Raw genomic sequence first — 20,000 nt, forward strand, 5'->3', positions numbered from 1 at the left:
GATTGACTCTGTTATTATCTAGTGTAACAATTAAAAATGATAACAGAATCAATAATATAGGCGATTCCAGGCGCAAAAACAGCATTGAATAGCAGAAGCATTTAATTTAATCAAAGGACATACTAAGTACATCTATCTGCTAGAAATAACAGTCAAAACTCTTATTTAAATCGCCAAAATACACTGAGAATAACTACAGAAATCAACCGTCTGAAGGCAAACGGGCTAAGACAATATCCCAGCATACATTTAAGTATTTGGACTCACGTGAACCGGTTTCTGGACTGGCATTTCAGTCTCACTTTCCTAAGCATATATATATATATATATATATATATATATATATATATATATATATATATATGTATATGTTTATATATGTATATATATATATATATATATATATATATATATATATATATATATATATATATATATATATATATATATATATATATATATATATATATATATATAATTAAAGAGTCAATGAAAGAAAATGGAGAAGAAAAATTAAAAAGGGAAAGGGGGTAGGAAGAGGAAGCGGAGGATGACAGTGGAAGAGAAAGAGAGCAAAAGAGAGATAAGGGAAGAGAGGAGGAGGATGTGGAAGAAAGAGTGAGCGAAAGAGAGAGAAAAGATGAGAGAGGGAGACAAGGAGAGAAAGAGAGAGGGGAGGGAAAGGAGGAGGTTGTAAGAGAGCTCTCTCTCTCTCTTCTTTCTCGCTTCTGCCCTTTTCCTCTCCTCTCACTATCCTCCTCTCCCTTACTTTTACTCTGCTTTTTTGGGGGCCTATTTTGTTGGTTGAGGCGTTCCTTTTATACTCATAGAGGTATATTTTTTCATCTTTTAATTTGAATTACTTTTCCAATTGTAATACAAATAAAACAACCCAAGCATCTTTTTAAATTTTCTTCTCCATCTTCTGTTATTGCCTTTTTAATTTTATGAAACTGTTATACACATATATATTGATGATCGTTCTATCAATACATTTGGTTAAACCTAGTTGGCATCAGGATTGTTTTTAACAACCCTTTATGTGGATATTGTTTCCTCAAATTATATATATATATATATATATATATATATATATATATATATATATATATATATATATATATATATATATATATATATATAAGTATATATGTATAAAGGTGTGTGTGTGTTTCTTTGTGTCTGTGTCTGTTTCTTTCCCAACACCGCTTGACAACCGGTGTTGGTATGTTTGCTACCCAGTAACTTAGCGATTCGCTAAAAATAAACTGAGAGAATAAGTATCATGTTAAGAAAATTAATTTTGTGGTCGATTCATTCATGTGACTAAAATTCTTCAAGGTGGTGCCCCAGTATGACCGCAGTTTAATGACTGAAAAACGTAAATAAATAAAATATGAAAGATATATAACACGCGTGCGTGTGTGTGTGTGTGAGCGCGCGCGCATGCGTGCTCATACAAAGGCACTTATTTAAAAATGGAGCAAATGTCACCTAGGGATTCCACTTTGGGTTCCCTTTGCCCCTGTCCAGAACGAAATATTTTGAGCTGGTAGAGATATGCCGAAACAACGAGTAGTAAGCAAGTTATGGTCTTACTGAGATTCCATATGGGGGGCTTTTAGGCTAACTCCTTCTATAGAGCCTACACGATGGATACCAGAGGAGACAGTAGGCGGAAGGCGAAAATTTTGATTATGGAGGCAGAAGAGGTTAGTTCAATGAGACTGCAGATCAGGAAGTATAAGACTAGGAAGATGCAGTGCTATGTGATGCAGTGCCAACTGGAGAAATTTGGGGACTTCATCAACCACTGGTTCGGTTGCCTGGGCGAAGGGTTCCGATTGTTGAAAGATTTGAACGACTCAATGACTTCTAGGAAATATCACTGACGATGTGTCCAGATGCAGCGTTACCACCGTCGTTATTATCATCGTCATCATCGTCATCGCTGTCTCATAGTCCTCGTCATCATCATCATCATCATCATCATTAACATCATCAAGATCGGTGTCGTCATCGTCATCATCATCGACTTCTTCTTTATCACCGTCATCATCATCATCATCATCATCATCATCATCATCATCATCATCATCATCATCATCATCATCATAAAGGAACGATGGAAAAGGATGAAAGAAATAAAGAAGGCAAGGAATAATGATAAGAAAGACAGTCAAACAGACAGACAGAAAGAAAGAAAGAAAAAAAGAAAGAAAGAAAGAAAGAAAGAAAGAAAGAAAGAAAGAAAGAAAAAAAGAGGGAAGGAATAATGACATGATAGGAATGGTGAAATACATGAAAAAGAATAAATAAAAGCGAAATTTGATGGAATGACACAATAGTAGAATAGAGACGGAGAAATGATTGCTTCTGAATTGAAGAAAGAATAATTGGTGAGTGAATGTGTAGAATTTCTTTGGTTTTGTTTAAGGAGTTGATGTGATGGGATTAATGACAGTGCAGAGGCTAGATATATATTTATGGACATAGGCAGACATACATACACAACCAGTATAACTGGAACACAACCACGAATTTACATAGAATTGTGATGAACTACAACCTCGGAGATCATCATCAATCTAAACAATATTGTTAGCCTCGTTTACTAACGGAGAGATACAAAAGTATTTTACCCGGATTGATAATCCCTCACTGATGATTGTTATATATACGACGGAAACTAGAATTTTGCATGGCCACAGTGAAGTGACCGAAACAAGTAAAAGAATGATAGAATTAAGGAATATATATATATATATATATATATATATATATATATATATATATATATATATATATATATATATATATATATATGCATATATCCATACATATATGTACATACCTACATCTATATGTATACATAGATGCATATGTGGGTACAGGACATCAAAAAAACGTCAACATAAAAACGAAAACATAGAAAACGAACTTTTTTTGAACAACGAAAAAAACAAACAGAGAAACGAGACATGCAACATAAAGAGTTTACAACTGACGAAGGGTTATACTCTTTATATTGCATGTCTCGTTTCTCTGTTTGTTTTTTTCGTTTTTCGAAAAAAGTTCGTTTTCTATGTTTTCGTTTCTCATTGTGTTTAACGTTTTTTTTTTATGTCCTGTACCCATATATGCATGTATGTAAACATATAGATGTAGGTATGCATATAAATGCATGTATATTGGTGTGTTTACGTCCCCGTGACTTGAAGGTTCAGCAAAACCACCGATAGAATAAGTACTAGGCTTACAAAGAATAAGTCCTGGGGTCGATTTCTTCGACTAAAAAACCCTGTAAGGTATTGCTCCAGTACAGCGGCAGTCAAATGACTGAAATAAAAGATATATATATATATATATATATATATATATATATATATATATATATATATATATATATGAGTGAGATCCAAAAGAAACCGCAATTTTGCAATATTATATTATTCACTTAGTTTTACGTTTATACTTTTATCGCCTTCAAAATATTCTCCACCTGAAGTAACGCATCGATCCAGGCGCGTTTTCCACTGTTGGAAGCAGTCCTGGAAATCTTGCAAAGTGGTGCCTTTTAACGCCTCCGTCGTTTTCTCCTTCACCTCTTCAACATCTGCAAATTCTGTAGCACAAGCTTTCGTCACCAGTGATAAACGTCGGAAAAGGGTCCGGGTCAACTTCCAACTTTTCTTTCAGTTCACAACACGCATTCAGTCGTGACTGCTTTTCATCTTCCGTGAGCAAACGAGACGCAAATTTTCCTGCGACTCTTTTCATGCGCAATTCCTCCCTCAAAATTCGTTGGCAAGACCTCTAGAACACGCCAGTCATATCAAGAAGGTCGTCAATTGTTTGGTGACTGTCCTCTAAGATCAGTTCATGAATTTTTGTGATGTTTACATTCGTTCGGGAGGTGGACGGTTACCCTGAACGAGATTGGTCTTCAAGCGACAAGTGACCATTCCTAGGGAGTGTAGACCTCTCGTAAACTTGTGTTGTGCTCATAACAGCGTCCTTATAAGCAGTTTGAAGCATGACAACTGTTTCGGCCTCCGTTTTCCCCAGTAGAAAACAGAATTTCACGGAAGTATGTTGTTCCTTCATCTCGGCCATGGGTAATATCGATGAACAGGCGAGAAGCACAACAAAACAAAGAACGACTCCACCGGACGATGCCGCATCAATTGGCTTCTAGCGATGGATGCCTGAACAGGCTTGTCCGAGGTGGCAGAAACGTTAGCACACCGGGTGAAGTGCTTAAGTGCTGAGCGGTATTTCGTCTGTCTTTACGTTCTGAGTTCAAATTTCGCCGAAGTCAACTTTGCCTTTCATCCTTTCGGGACGTATTTCTTCAGTTGTTGTGTGGTTATGTACCTTTAGTCATGTTTCCTGCCGATGCTCGTTCAGTTCGTGTGGTACCCATTTGTCCAGTTTCTTTACCTCCCCGATTTGTTTCAGATGGTCCAATACAGTTAGAATCGAAACATCAAGCCTTGCTGCTAATTCACGCGTAGAGATGTATCTGCTTCCACTGCAGTTTCTAGCTCATCATTATCCATCTTGGTCTAGGTCTACCACGGGGCTGATTCTACGTACAGTGCGCTCATTCACCACATCTTCACAAACACCTCATTGATGTTTCGAGATGTCTGGGATGCATTAGTTCCACGGCGGAACTCATATGCATAAACAACACGAATTTTTTTTATCTATCTATGGATTCACAAAAATTGATCTACAATTGAAAACTCACAATATAATCAGGCATCATGAATTGCATTTCGAAAAATGTTGTAAAACAAGGAATTGTCAGAATAAAACATTAGAGTTAACGACTGTTAAACTTGGTGCATATGAACATCGGGCATTTCATTCTTAATTACTTGATATTATTATCGTCCAAAGGCGGCAAGCAAAGTACTTAGCGGCATTTCGTCCGTCTTTATGTTCTGAGTTCAAATTCCACTGAGGTCGACTTTGCTTTCATCCTTTTGGGGTCGATAAATTAAGTCTAATCGGCTGCCGCCCTCCCTAAAAATTTCGGGCTTTGTGCTTGTAGCAGAAAAGATTATTGTTATCATCATTATTATTATTATTTTTGTAACCATTATAATTGTTTTCGTTTTACTCTATTCAACATTATCATATTGTGTAGTGTTGTATGGCAATAATGTATGTGTTTATCAATGTGTATGTGTGTGTGTGTTAATATGCGTACACGTGTCAGTACGTGTGTGTCAATGTGTGTGAGTGCAAATGTGTGTTCATGTGTATCCGTGTGCATGTATGTCCGGGCGCATGTTTATCCGTGTGCATGAGTAACATTGTGTTTGTGTGTGCTAGTATATAGATATTGGCGTATATGTGTAACTGTATGTGCGTGTGTCAGTATATCTATGTATATCGATGCGTGTGGTGGTAATAAATTAACTCAAGTTTGGAGACACAATTGTCATAGAATAGACTGGACGGCATGGAGACTCAAAAGAAAGGGAAATTAATATTATAAAGGAAGTCTTTGGAAGTTTAATGAGCAGTTGCTTTCGAACGACCGTTTCTTTTCTACTTCTCCTTAATTCTATCTCCTAATCTGTCTAATTCTCTCTTCCTTTATATCTTTCTAATGCGTTTTTTCTGCCAAGTGGAACCCGTTAATACATCTTTTTCTATATCTACTTATTTGTTTATATCGTTGTTTTGATTATATCTTATCTATATATCTCGGTTTTATTCTGATCTTGTGTATGTTTTATGTGTTCATGTTGTTATTTATATATCTTTTCTTATCGGTGTATTTTATTTACTGACACTAAGTATATCTTCTCTCACAGTTGCTTAAGAGAACTGCTAGAATGCAGCAACTAACAAGATATATGTAGTTAGAAGGTTAAATGAAATGGTGAGGAAAAAATAGGGAGGTAATTGTTTAAAAAGTCACCTGAGGAGGCAAAATCTGCACCTGTGACACAAGGCTATTCATTGCACAGCATCTCACCTATGAGCTACAGGTGCGGTGTAAGTCGAAATAATAGTCGTTTTGAATAAAGAATATCATGAATATCATTTTCTGTCTCTGATATATGTATATATATATATATATATATATATATATATATATTTACATACTTCGCTTTTTTATCTAGCAGTATGACTCTCCCCAGACACAACAATATATATATATATAAAGACACTAGCAATTTTTTCAGGGTGACTCACAACTCCAGCGTTTTACGATGACAGTTCTTTTCATAAAACAATCGACTCATTGAGACAAGTGTTTCAATATATTGTCTCTCTACAGTTTGACGTACCTTTGAGCCTAAACCAATTTGTAGGCTTTGGTTATATTTTCCTGAGTGCTCAAAATGATATGCCACTAAAATTCCGGTTTGAAATGCAGTTGATTTAGTGACTGCCTTTCTAAAGCGTCTAAAAGTGGCTTCCCCTTGAGCTGGTAGGTAAAGATTAAAGCAGAAATGAAAAGGCAAACGGTGTGGAAAGACTTGATGGGTGCATTTAACTTAGCTATATAATAAAAGGCTGTTTCCAGAATATATTTATACATACATAGAAGCATACAAATATGTATATATATATATATAGGTGTGTATATTTAAATGCATATTATGTATATGTATATATATATATATATATATATATATATATATATATATATATATATATATATATATATATATATTTACATATTTATATAGTTGAGATTCAGTTGCATTAGGTACTTAAGTTGAAGCACCAAGTCAGTGCAATATTATCAGTACAGCTCAAAGTAAGGTGAATAAAATCAAAATAAGCAACAGGATAACAAGAAATGATGCAGCACGACCGTTTCAAGCGACTCCATTTAATTGAACAATGCAATCATTATATCAATTTAAATGCAGGGCAATCCTCAGCTGCACAAATAAATAAACAGAATTTTAATCAGTCGGACACACTAATATAATTTTACTCAAATACTCTTATAGAGCAAGAAGATAGAAAAAATCCATGTTGTCGCTATTGTAGCTAAGAATATACCACACTTTCAAGAAATGTATGAAGTTTGTTGGAGTCATAGCTTGTAAAGGATTGTGGTTGATTTTTAATTTCGATCACGCCTCTTTGAATTCCATGATTTTGCGTTAGAGAGCATTAGTATAACACTTAAAAAACGTACTGTGTCTGCTTTTCTTCCAAGTATCCCATAACTAAGTTTGCATATGAGGGCGCAAACTGCGTACCCATAGCCGTGCCCTTTGCTGTCGATATGTTTTATTGCTGAATCTAAAGGTATTTTCCTCTAGTACTTGGCGTGTGGCCTTGGTGATGAAGTCAGTCTTGAAGCGTTCATTTATCCATTCTCTATGTCTCTCTACCCAGTATTTAATTGCTTCTAGGCCTAAAGCGTGAGATATATTAGTATAGAGATTGGTGACATCAAAACTTGCGAGTATAGTACCTCTTGCGACAGTGGGAGGGTTGTGTTGGATGAAATATACATACATACATATATATATATATATATATATATATATATATATATATATATATATATATATATACATATATATATATATATATATATATGTGTGTGTGTGTGTGTGCAGAATGTTCGGGCTAAATTTGAGAACTTCTCATGTTTCATTTTTTCAGGAAGAGCTTTATGTATAGGTGAACAACCAACGGTTTTGCAGAACGCACAGATAAAAGTTGTAGTTGAGGAAAAGTTAGCTGAGATAGAGGACTGGAAGCCATCTGAATATTAGAAAAGAGTTACCTTCATCATGATGATTCATGCTGGGTATCGAAATGCCGACATCATGGCTGCTACTCAATGCTGTGAAAACTGTGAAGGCTGTAAGACATGCCATGGATGTCATGAAACCAAGTCCCACTAGATCGTGAAAAGTAGTAAAGCAGATAAATAGAGTTAGGCTCGGGACATATTTACCTGGAGCACAAATTACAGATTAGAAAATAGAAGAAAGAAAACAAATGAGAAGGATTATGTAAAGTCTCATCTCAATAGCCTATTCAAGGCGGTATTAACTTACATAAATGAAATGTGTATGATGTAATACGAGTGTGATGAACCAAAACTCCAGATGAAATTGTGAAAGTAAGTAAGGCTTCCTTTTTGAAAACACTGACAAATGCCGCTAGACCCGCACTTGTGACATCATGAATATGGTTATTCTGTAAGATATGACTGTCTTGAAACAGCTGTCGAGAAAAGATTTACATAATTTTTCTTTATTTTTATAAGCTACATTTTATGCTCCCTGTAAATATATGTCACAAGCTTGAATGTGTTTGTCTACAATACAACTTCGCTCCCACCTCCTCTCTGTATATATGTATTTATATATTTATATATATGTAGTGAGTTTTTGGCACATCTTCCCTTTTGTTTACTGAGCACATCATTGACAAAGGGGGCGTTCGGCTACTTTCAGAGGAAGTGTGGATCATTGAGGAACTTCCTCCTTCTATTTCTCTTCGCCAGTCACGCCATTTCCTTGCCTTGCTGAACTTTTATCGCCGCTTCATCCCTCACTGTGCTGAATTCCTGTCTCCAGTTACCTGGCTCTTAAAGAATCGTCGTAAGAAGAATGAAGGTTGCGTGTTTGAATCAAGTTGGGACCACCAGTGTAACGGGTTCAAAGTGTTTGCTTCGCGATCATTTATTCTTTTGAGGAATATTTCGAAGAGGAATATTCACACGTCTAGGTCACCAGTGTTTGTGTTTTTAGGCTGTATCATGATGTATATGTCTATCTTTATCTCTCACTCTAGAGAAAAAGAAAAGAGAAGAGAAAGATTTAAGAAAAAAGAAGACAGAAAAAGAAAAAGAATTCGGCTCCAGTCTTCAAGCCAGCAGTCAGAGGAAGGACGCGGGACGACTAACACAAAATGCTCTTCATCGCGAACGGCTCCTAGTTTCTCACTTGACCTTAGCGTTGCGGACATGTTTTACCGTCCATTCCCTCAACGCAATTGATACCTTAAATAATTCTTTCTTCTCCTAGATAGCGCAGACCAACTTATCATTGCTTATCACGGCTTACGACTTCTTATTCATGCCTACGCAAGTTATTTCGGCTTCCCTGACTCACATACATACATGCCCTATAAACACGTACAGGCCTCCACTCTCATTATTTGTCTGCAGTTGGACACTTATCTTTGTTACCACTTGCCAGCACTCATTTGATTAAATAAAGTTTAATGTTTTGTTACAAATGAACTGCCTTCTTGCAATGCTTTCAATACACATCATGTTACAAACTACAAACATAACATTGACGGTGTAATTGGAACCAAACTCCTTTTATAGGTTTCTGAAGCGACCAACTCTGATTCACTGCAGTTGCCAAAGTACAACTGTGCCAATCCGCGACAACAAAATATGACTCACTACATATATATGACTCACTACATATATATTCATATATATACACACATCATCACATATACACACATTTATGTGTGTGCGTGTGTGTATGTATGTATGTATTCATGTATTCATGTATATATACCTGTATACTGTTCGTGCTTGTCTCCTACCACAGCCTGACAACAGGTGGTGATTTTTTACGTTCCTCTAACCTAGCGTTTCGGCCAAAAGTGACCGATAGAATAATTACTAGGTATTAACTAAACACTTCATGGCGATGCGCCAGCTTGTCCGCTGTCCAATGACCGAAACAAGTTAATATATATACATAAACCACGTGCTCATTAAGCGCCTTTCTGTCCGCCCCACTAAACCCATGCCATCTTCAAATGAATTCTAAAATTATGTATGAAAGTTGGGTGTTATTTCGACGGTATTTTCCCGCTATTTTTAACGAGTTCAATTATCACTTTTATAGAGTTAGTCATGACAGTGTCTGGTTAAATCATGGTTATGCGTAATGGTATGTGGGTATTCGTGTGTACGAGCGTATGCATGTTTGTGTACATAAAGGTGGCGCAGGAGTGGTTGTGTGGCAAGTAGCTTGCTTACCAACCACATGGTTCCGGGTTCAGCCTTGTGGGTGGATTTGGTTGACGGAAACTGAACGACGCCCGTTGTATATATATATATATATATATATATATATATATATATATATATATATATATATATATATATATATATATATATATATATATATGTATGTATGTATGTACATGTATATGTTTGTGTGTCTATGTTTATCCCTCCCCACCGTCACTTGACAACCGATGTTGGTGTGTTTACACTTCCGTAACTTAGCGGTTCGGCAAAAATGAGCCGATAGAATAAGTACTAGGCTTACAAAGAATAAGTCCTTGGGGCGATTTGTTCGACTAAAAAGGCTGTGCTCCAGCATGGCCGCAGTCAAATGACTGAAACAAATAAAAGAATAAAAGAATATATGGATCTTTTTATGAACGCTTACGTGTTTTAGAATATATGTATGTATCTGTGTGGGTGGGCGATCTAAGTAGGTATACATTTATGTATATACTAGCTGTTGGACCCGGCGTTTCTCGTGTTTTCCGTGTTGAAGTTAAGCCCACTTCTGACCTTGTATTGAATACGTATTTCTTTAGAGACTATTCTGTCGATTTTGTTGAAATTTTACACATGAAAACTGCAAAAGCTGTAGGAAAAATAACATCGTTATGGGAATTTCCATTCAAACGCCCGATTGACCTCACAAAAATCGATGCCAATTGAGCATTATCGAGTTTTCGGTAAATTCCGGCCTTATTTGAACTTCAGAGCATGTGATCTACCTATGTACAAAAAATCATTAAAATCGGTTGGATGGTGTGGGAGGGGTTAGAGTAATCCCAAACACAGACTGACAGACACCATTACACATTTATGTATATAGTTGTCTGTACACACACACACACACACACACACACACACACACACACACACACACACATATATACACGCGCGCGCGTACATGCACGTATAACTATATATGAATGCGTGTGTGTGTTTCTGTGTACGTGTGTATCATGCACATATATATATATATATATATTTGTCTCTCTCTCTCTCTCTCTCTATATATATATATATATATATATATATATATATATATATATATATATATACACACACACACACACACACACACACACACACACACACACATATACACACATATTGCTCTATGTTTCTTTGGGGGGAATATATGTGGGCGCATGAGAGTGTATAGGTATGTAATGAATACAAACATTTAACAGGAAAGTTAATTAACTCAAATAAATTTATCATGGAATGAAAACGAAATGATCCTCATGTTGTTCTTGTTGTATAGCCGATCAGACAGATGTTTTATGACGTCACCCCTCGTATGTGAGTGTGAGAGTGTGTATGTGCATGTAAACGTGCGATTTGTAGTTGCTATTATATTTAGTGTTTGTAAATGTCTATGTATACGGGGCCATACACATGTATACATATACATACATATGCATGTGTATGTTATATACTGATATGTATATGTATTCGTATATATAAGTATATATATACATACATAATCGTATATACACAGATGTATGCACACGTGTTTTATATATATTGTGTGTATATATGTGTATTTATATGTATCTGTATGTATATGTATTTATATGTATGTGTGTGTGTGTGTGTGTGTGTATTAACACAAATGGGCTGTAGCGGTGGGCAAGTGTGAAAAGCAATTAAGCGAAATAACGTACTCAATACTGTTAATTAAAGTTGAATGATATTTATTCAAACGTTGAGTGTCTGTCTGTGAATCACTGCAACACGTTTCACGCATCCTCATCTTCAGGTGACTAGCGACAAGTCTTACGCTGTTCGAATCATCGGTGGAATTTGAAACCCGCCTCCACCCTCCGTAATTATTGGTACGAAACAGCGTATAACACTGTGTAAAAAAGTGACAGTAATCTTCAATAAAGGTTCATGTATAAACTTTATATAAGAATTATTTAGGCGTATACAGAACGTAGCCTGCACACGGACGCACACACACACACACGTGCACGTATATATATGTATATGTATACATTCATACAAATATAACAGATATTGTTATATTTCGGGATAGTCATATTTTCTTTTTCTTTTTCTTTTTTTGCCAAATAAACACACACGTTATATGTTCGTTTTGCACTCATTTATTACTGTTCTTATATTATCTTATGTCTAATGTCTGGAAATCTTTCCTCACACATCTGTGACTTCTTCAACGACCTTTTCCTGCTCCGCTCAATCCATTCTGTACGTAGGAATTACTAATTCATACTGTACTTATCTTAAGGAGATGGGTGAAGTGGAGCAGGAGGATAAACGTAAACAGACAGTGTCACTGAAGAGGTCACAGATATGTGTCGAAAGATTTCCAGACAATGGACATAAGATAAAATAAGAACAATAATAAGCGAATGAAGAACAAATATGTAGTGTGTGTGTGTTTATTTGGCAAAGAAAATTGCCGTCGCGAAATATAACAATTTATATATGTGTGTGAGTGTGTATGTATGTATGTATATATGTATGTATGTATGTATGTATGTATGTATGTATGTAGGTATGTATAATTTAGGACAAACAGTATGTTGTCATTATAGTATTCGGAGTTTCAAATGTCGGAGCGAAGAGCTACAATGCATTCTCGTCGGCTATGAACGGCAATAGACGCTATGAAAAACCGTTGAAAAAAAGGGAAATTTCTCTAAAAGGTATAAAAAAAGGAAAAGCGATAAAAGAGAAAAGGTAAAAAAAAAAATACACGCAACCATATTCTAACAATACATAGACATAAAACTTCCTGTGTTCGTAGCGTCTACATACGTACGCACTCACACAAACATGTATATGCACATGCGCATACACACACAAGAAAATATGTGCATATACGTACTCATACATGCACACATATCCACACATACACGCACACACGTATATATATATATATATATATATATATATATATATATATATATAAGTATATGTGCACGCAACTTCATTCTCATATACACATAGGTGTCCAAATATACGTATATATGTATATACATATATATATATATATATATATATATATATATATATATATATATATATATATATATATATATATATATACATACATATATACATATATATATATATATATATATATATATATATATGTATGTAAAAGGTTTAGATTTAGATTCAAAAAGTGAATATGGTACTTATGTTTAGGCACCAGAATATAGTATGGCATGGTATTATATAAAAACCATTCCAAAAACTAGGTGATCAAAAATTCAAAATAAGCAACACGGATTTTAAAGATGGTTGCAGTACGCACGTTTCATGCTACTTCATTTATTTAAATAATGCGAGCATTACATTAAATGCAATATGTAGAGCAATCTTCAGCTGCACGAAAATGCAGAAAATTATAGTAGAATAGACATATTATAACTGTGGCAACATTTCAAATCCAAGTGGGAGGAAGAATACATAAAAAATCCATCTTGACATAACCAAGTCTATCAGGCTAGTAATTGGTTCTAGGCAAAAATTCTAACTGTCTCTGATTTTATTGTCTCTTATCTAGTAGTAATAGTATAAGGGACAATCACTTCTAAGGAAAGGGAAGGTGTAAGCATTATGCTAATATTGATGTCTGTAAAACAACACTGATGCTCTATTCAGACTAAAGAAAAAGCCCTGTTTGACCTATATACCTAGGGTTTAATTCCTCAACATTTTGATAGTAGTAAAAAAAAACCCAACCTATAAGAGTGTTGCCACTCTGACCAGAGAAACCTTTATAACCATATCCTTTATAGCCATGTCCATGCATAATGCTTACACCTTCCCTTTCCTTAGAAGTGATTGTCCCTTATACTATTACTACTAGATAAGAGACAATAAAATCAGAGACAGTTAGAATTTTTGCCTAGAACCAATTACTAGCCTGATAGACTTGGCTATGTCAAGATGGATCTTTATGTATTCTTCCTCTCACTTGGATTTGAAATGTTGCCACGATTATAATATGTCTATTCTACTGTAATTTTCTGCATTTTCGTGCAGTTGAAGATTGCTCTACATATTGTATTCAATGTAATGCTCGCATTACTTAAATAAATGGAGTAGCATGAAACATGCGTACTGCAACCATCTTTAAAATCCGTGTTGCTTATTTTGGTTTTTATATATGTATGTATGCAAGTATATACATATATACGTATATTTGTACGTATAATATGTCTAAATGTCTAAATATATATATATATATATATATATATATATATATATATATATATATATATATATATATATATATATACTGAGAATTCAGAAATAGCAGTCAAAGAACTACTGATTTCAAAACTACAATTTATTACTCTAGATTGATAGCGATAGGGATTTTGAACTTACTGGCCGATAAATTTCTTAACGTCTTCCTCACGTGGTATTGATGTTCACATGGTCAAAATTAACGTGAGTTATTTAGACATTAACAAATTTATTAGAATATTTAGCTGAAGATCAGAATAGAGTATTCTTTACTCTTAACTGTGAAACGATCGTACTAAATTAACTAAAGGCAAGTGTTTTTTTGCTCTTCTCTACTGTTTTTTGTTCTGTGTGTATCAAAAATATCGCTATCAATCTAGAGTAATAATTTGTAGTTTTGAAATCAGTAGTTCTTTGACTGCTATTTCTGAATTCTCAGTATGTTGGAGAAGCAGGTTACTGTCAATCCCTATATATTTATGATTATAAATGTTTTTTACCGAAAAAGGTTTTTTCATACTGAGCTACCCGGCAAAATTGTTAATTATTAATTTTATTACTAATTGACGATTCCCTGCCCTGCATATCTCTCTCTCTCTCTCTCTCTCTCTCTATATATATATATATATATATATATATATATATATATATATATATATATATATATATATATATATATATATATATATATATATATATATATATATATATATATATATATATATATATATACATATATATATATATATATACATATATATGTATATATATATATAATGCAAGAGAGTTAGTGGTTGAGGATTCAACCCACTAAGGGATAGTATCTATCCAATATACTACTGGGAGGGTACCCAATTATTGTTACACTAGTGTTATACCAAGTGTAATAAGTGGGTGCGGGTAAAAGGGGGGTTACCCTAAATTTATATCGCAATTAGAAAATGGAGGATAATATGCTGTACCCAACGACTTGCAGACAGTGTATTCCGTTGAATTAATTAACTTATTTTGTAACTAAAATGACAAGAAACCACAAAATACAAATATTTATGACAAACCATGTTATAATGACAATCGGGTTTACAAATAAAAGTACATTAGGAATTTGAGAATAAACATTAACTTACAGTTGTTTCGGCCTAGCGTTGGCATGCACCATTCTATCCGAATCGCTCCTGCCGGAGTAATTAGCGGATGAAATGCTGAAATGGGGGTACATGCACGATTCGCTAGGCTTCTTCAGAGATTCACAAAAAATTCCATACAAATATACAGTAAGAAATAAAAACAAAAATGAAATAGAAATAAAAATACGAATAAAAATAAAAATAAGGGTACAGCAAGAATAAAATAAATAAATAAATAAATAAATAAATAAATGAAAAATGAAAATATAAAATATAAAAATATAACAATATAAAAATATAAAAATATAAGGCACATTAGTTGAATGTATCTACTATACATAGAATACTTCTTAGCGTGTATATATACATAAGGATAGTTATTTATTATTATTATTTTTATCTGCATATAGACTTCTTAAAAGTCTATTCAGTAACTCCTCTAATCCTTGTATTGGTATATACACTCCATCTATACACGTGTATAGTAGAATGAAGGGATGTGTGCTTGTGTACGTATATGTGTATATACATATATGTACGCGTGTGTATGGATATGGAGATATATACATAGCACGCGTGTGGGGGGGGGGGGGGTACGTATGCATGCGCGCCCTTGCCTCTTGACCGGTTGGTGTCTATCCAACCGTAGCTAAGCCTAGATAGTTTTAAACAATAGTTGTCCAATTGGATGGGAGGAATTAACTGTAGAAATTAACCCTCCCCAAATAGCAGCAGAACCTCTTACCCGCTGGAAGAAGTAACAGGATATCCTACGCAGAAAAATAACGAGGCACCTCACCGCAAAGTTAGAAAGTTGGCATAGTATTATTATTGTTGTTGGTGTTATCATCATCATCATCATCATTCTCACTATTATTGCTACTATTAGAATATTAATAACTCCTCTGAAATGAACTTCCACATAAACCCATCCGAAATATACAGAACTGACACGCACACACTCAGCAAATTTTTTTAAAAACATAAACAGCCTTCAAAACACAGCGGATAGCGTCGGTAGCAGGGACCATGTACGTAGGAGAATGCCTGTGTATACATATTTGTATATGTATACGTATGTGTGAGGGGATAGAAGCATATATACACACATGTGTACTCACATATATATATGGTCTTGAATCATTGAACATCTAAGTATGGGTTATGCACACAGTCAAGGACTTATATATTGGAGTGTCTATAACTATTTGTATGACCTCATGTACTGTTTGTAGGCTTTTTATGTGCCTTATATTTTCATATTTTTATATTGTTATATATTCATTTTTCATTTATTTATTTATTTATTTATTTATTTTATTCTTGCTGTACCCTTATTTTTTTTTTTATTCTTATTCTTATTTCTATTTCATTTTTGTTTTTATCTCTTACTGTATATTTCTATGGAATTTTTTGTGAATCTCTGAAGAGGCCTAGCGATCAATCTCAAACCATCTGAATTATTTTATGAAGTTTTAGTCAATCGCCTTTCCCGCTTTCAACTTGTGTATATGTGAAGTGAAGATCTTAAGTGGTTGGACGTATTTGATGCCTATTTCCAGCAAATAGGCATGGCAGCTTTCGTGCCCTTAAATATTATTTTATCCTATACAACTATCTCTCTCTCACTCTCTCTCTCTCTTTCTATATATATATATATATATATATATATATATAATAAAAATCTGTAAATGTACAAACATCCAGGTTTCTGAGTACCTTAATTAATTTTTTTCTATATAATTTCTGTACATCACCTCCAAACCTTCAAATATATATATATATATATATATGTGTGTGTGTGTGTGTGTGTGTGTGTGTGTGTGTGTGTGTGTGTGTGTGTGTGTGTGTGTGTGTGTGTGTGTATTATAATTTAGAATAAACAGATAAAAGTTATCATTATAGCACTCCGAGTTTCGAATGTCGGAGAGAAGAGCTTCGATGCATTCTCGTCGGCTATTAATGGAAATAGACGCTATGAAAAACCGTTGAATAAAAGGGAAGTTACTCTAAAAGGTAGAAAAAAAGAAGAAAAGAAAAAAGAGAAAAGATAATGCAGCCATATTCTCACAATACATAAAACCTCCCGTGTTCATAACGTCTACATACGTAGACAGTCACACAAACATGGATACATACATGCACATACAAACACACAAACATATATGTGTATGTACGTACTCATGCGTATACACATATCCATACACATGCGCAAACATGTATATATATATATATATTATTTTGCTTAAAAGAGTTCCAACACTGTCTGTTTTTTATGTTTTATTTATATTCCTGCAGAACTAATGTGGGGTATAGAATATGGAATATACAATATATAATATAATATACAATATATAATATAAAATAAAATAAAAATGGATGGCACCATGAAATAAAGTATTGAATGTAGATGAAATATTGAGTGTTCAATATAAAGGATCAAATATATAAATATATAAATATAAATATATATATATAAAGGCGACTCGAGTTTCAGGGCTATTTCCCTTCGTCATGGCCGGTATGACAGTCTTAGTCTGTTAAAGACTGTCATACCGGCCATGACGAAGGGAAATAGCCCTGAAACTCGAGTCGCCTTTATATATATATATTTATATTTATATATTTATATATTTGATCCTTTATATTGAACACTCAATATTTCATCTACATTCAATACTTTATTTCATGGTGCCATCCATTTTTATTTTATTTTATATTATATATTGTATATTATATTATATATTGTATATTCCATATTCTATACCCCACATTAGTTCTGCAGGAATATAAATAAAACATAAAAAACAGACAGTGTTGGAACTCTTTTAAGCAAAATAATATATTCCTCTATACACAATCATACAAAAAAATCCACCTTTTTTTGTATTTATTTTTACTCGCATATATATATATATATATATATATACGCAACACCATCCTCGTATACACATAGTTTAGAGGCATACACGTAACAATACATTTATACTTAGACATTTATACATATAAATATACCTATATATATATACAGACATATCCATACATATACACAAGATATATATATATAAATATATATATGTACGTGTATAATAATAATAAATGGAGCAAAACGCATATAAATAAAAGTTCCTTTAATTCCGACATATGTTTCAAAATATATGTGCACTCTACTTCTATATGTTGGTTCCCTGACGATGAATATACGTGCAATTCCAGCAGCTCTTACTTCTTTGGAGTAGAGTGCACATATATTTTGAAACATATGTAGGAATTAAAGGAACTTTTATTTATATGCGTTTTGCTCCATTTATTATTATTATTCATGTCTACTCAAAATGCATCACTTTAACTTGGTATCTCTAACTACAAAACGGGTGTGATATCCTTGGTTTTTTTTGTGTGATTTTTGCTACCCATGGTAACTATTAACATATTTACATTGTCAAGGTTTTTTTAAACTCAGATAATATTAATATATACATAAACTAATATATGTACGTGTATATATATATATATATATATATATATATATATATATATATATATATATGTGCGTGTATATATACATACATATATATGTATAGATATATATACATATATTCAGATATATACACATATATGTACACACACACATATATATATACATATACCACCTCCTATCACATAACTACACCCGCACGCATACAAACATATGCGTGAAAGTCGCACTTATTCACCGGACAGTCTTATACTCATATACATACATATACACATACACATATATACACAGGCACACACACATGCATATAACATATATACATACATATACATATATTCACACACGTTCACATTTACAGAAAAAGGAAAAAGGAAAAAATGAATATATATATAAAATAAAAATTTTTTAAATAAAAGACGTTAAGATATATGGGAAGCTTGTACAGGAAAATAGTAAAAATATGAATTCTAGCCGTTATCGTCGGTGGAGTGGGGCCAAAACCATAACAGATATTTTGTTTGTCACATGTGGACGTGATCTAAAATTTTCAGTCCTTGAATTTAGACATGTAGCAGGGTCCCAGGAACTTTTCCAGGTGAGCCATGTTTCCATATTACAAAGATCACGCTTGCTACTGCCGTTGGTATAAGGTTTACACTTGGCTAAGAACTTCCAGTAAATCTTGTAGTTGACACCTTGTTCTTTTAGGAACCATATATTGCTGGATAATTTGATAGTTTTTCGTTTATTCCAGTATCTGAAGTTTAAGGTGTGATTGTTGAATCTTGCATTGAAATTTCCCTCTTTGAGACCCACATATCTCTTGGAAGAAACCGTGTTATTTATGTGTATATATATATATATGTGTGTGTGTGTGTGTGTGTGTGTGTGTGTGTGTGTGTGTGTGTGTGTATGTATGTATGTATTTATATATATATGTATGTATATATATATCTACATACATACATACATATATATATATATATATATATATATATATATATATATATATATATATATATATATATATATATATAAATATACCGGAGTAAGCACATAAATGTGAGACAAGGTGGAAAAAAGAGTACTCAAATATCAGAGGTAGAGTAATATGTTTTAT

The 20,000-nt window shown here is 33.5% G+C and overlaps 1 long non-coding RNA gene across 3 annotated transcripts in view; it reads right to left on the reverse strand.

Annotated features, from left to right (window-relative positions):
• Window positions 1-20,000, reverse strand: part of LOC149131216 (uncharacterized) — a 160,464-nt gene that overhangs the window by 21,358 nt on the left and 119,106 nt on the right. For 2 of the 3 annotated variants that reach the window (XR_016238231.1, XR_016238233.1), the window contains one exon: window positions 7,781-7,897. This is a non-coding gene — a long non-coding RNA (uncharacterized LOC149131216). Of the gene's footprint in view, window positions 1-7,780; window positions 7,898-11,725; window positions 11,904-20,000 lie in introns of those variants that run through there. The other variant, XR_016238232.1, reaches the window with a different exon arrangement.

The sequence above is a fragment of the Octopus bimaculoides genome, chromosome 24 (assembly GCF_046866305.1).
Source record: "Octopus bimaculoides isolate indiv1 chromosome 24, ASM4686630v1, whole genome shotgun sequence".
Taxonomy (NCBI): domain Eukaryota; kingdom Metazoa; phylum Mollusca; class Cephalopoda; order Octopoda; family Octopodidae; genus Octopus; species Octopus bimaculoides.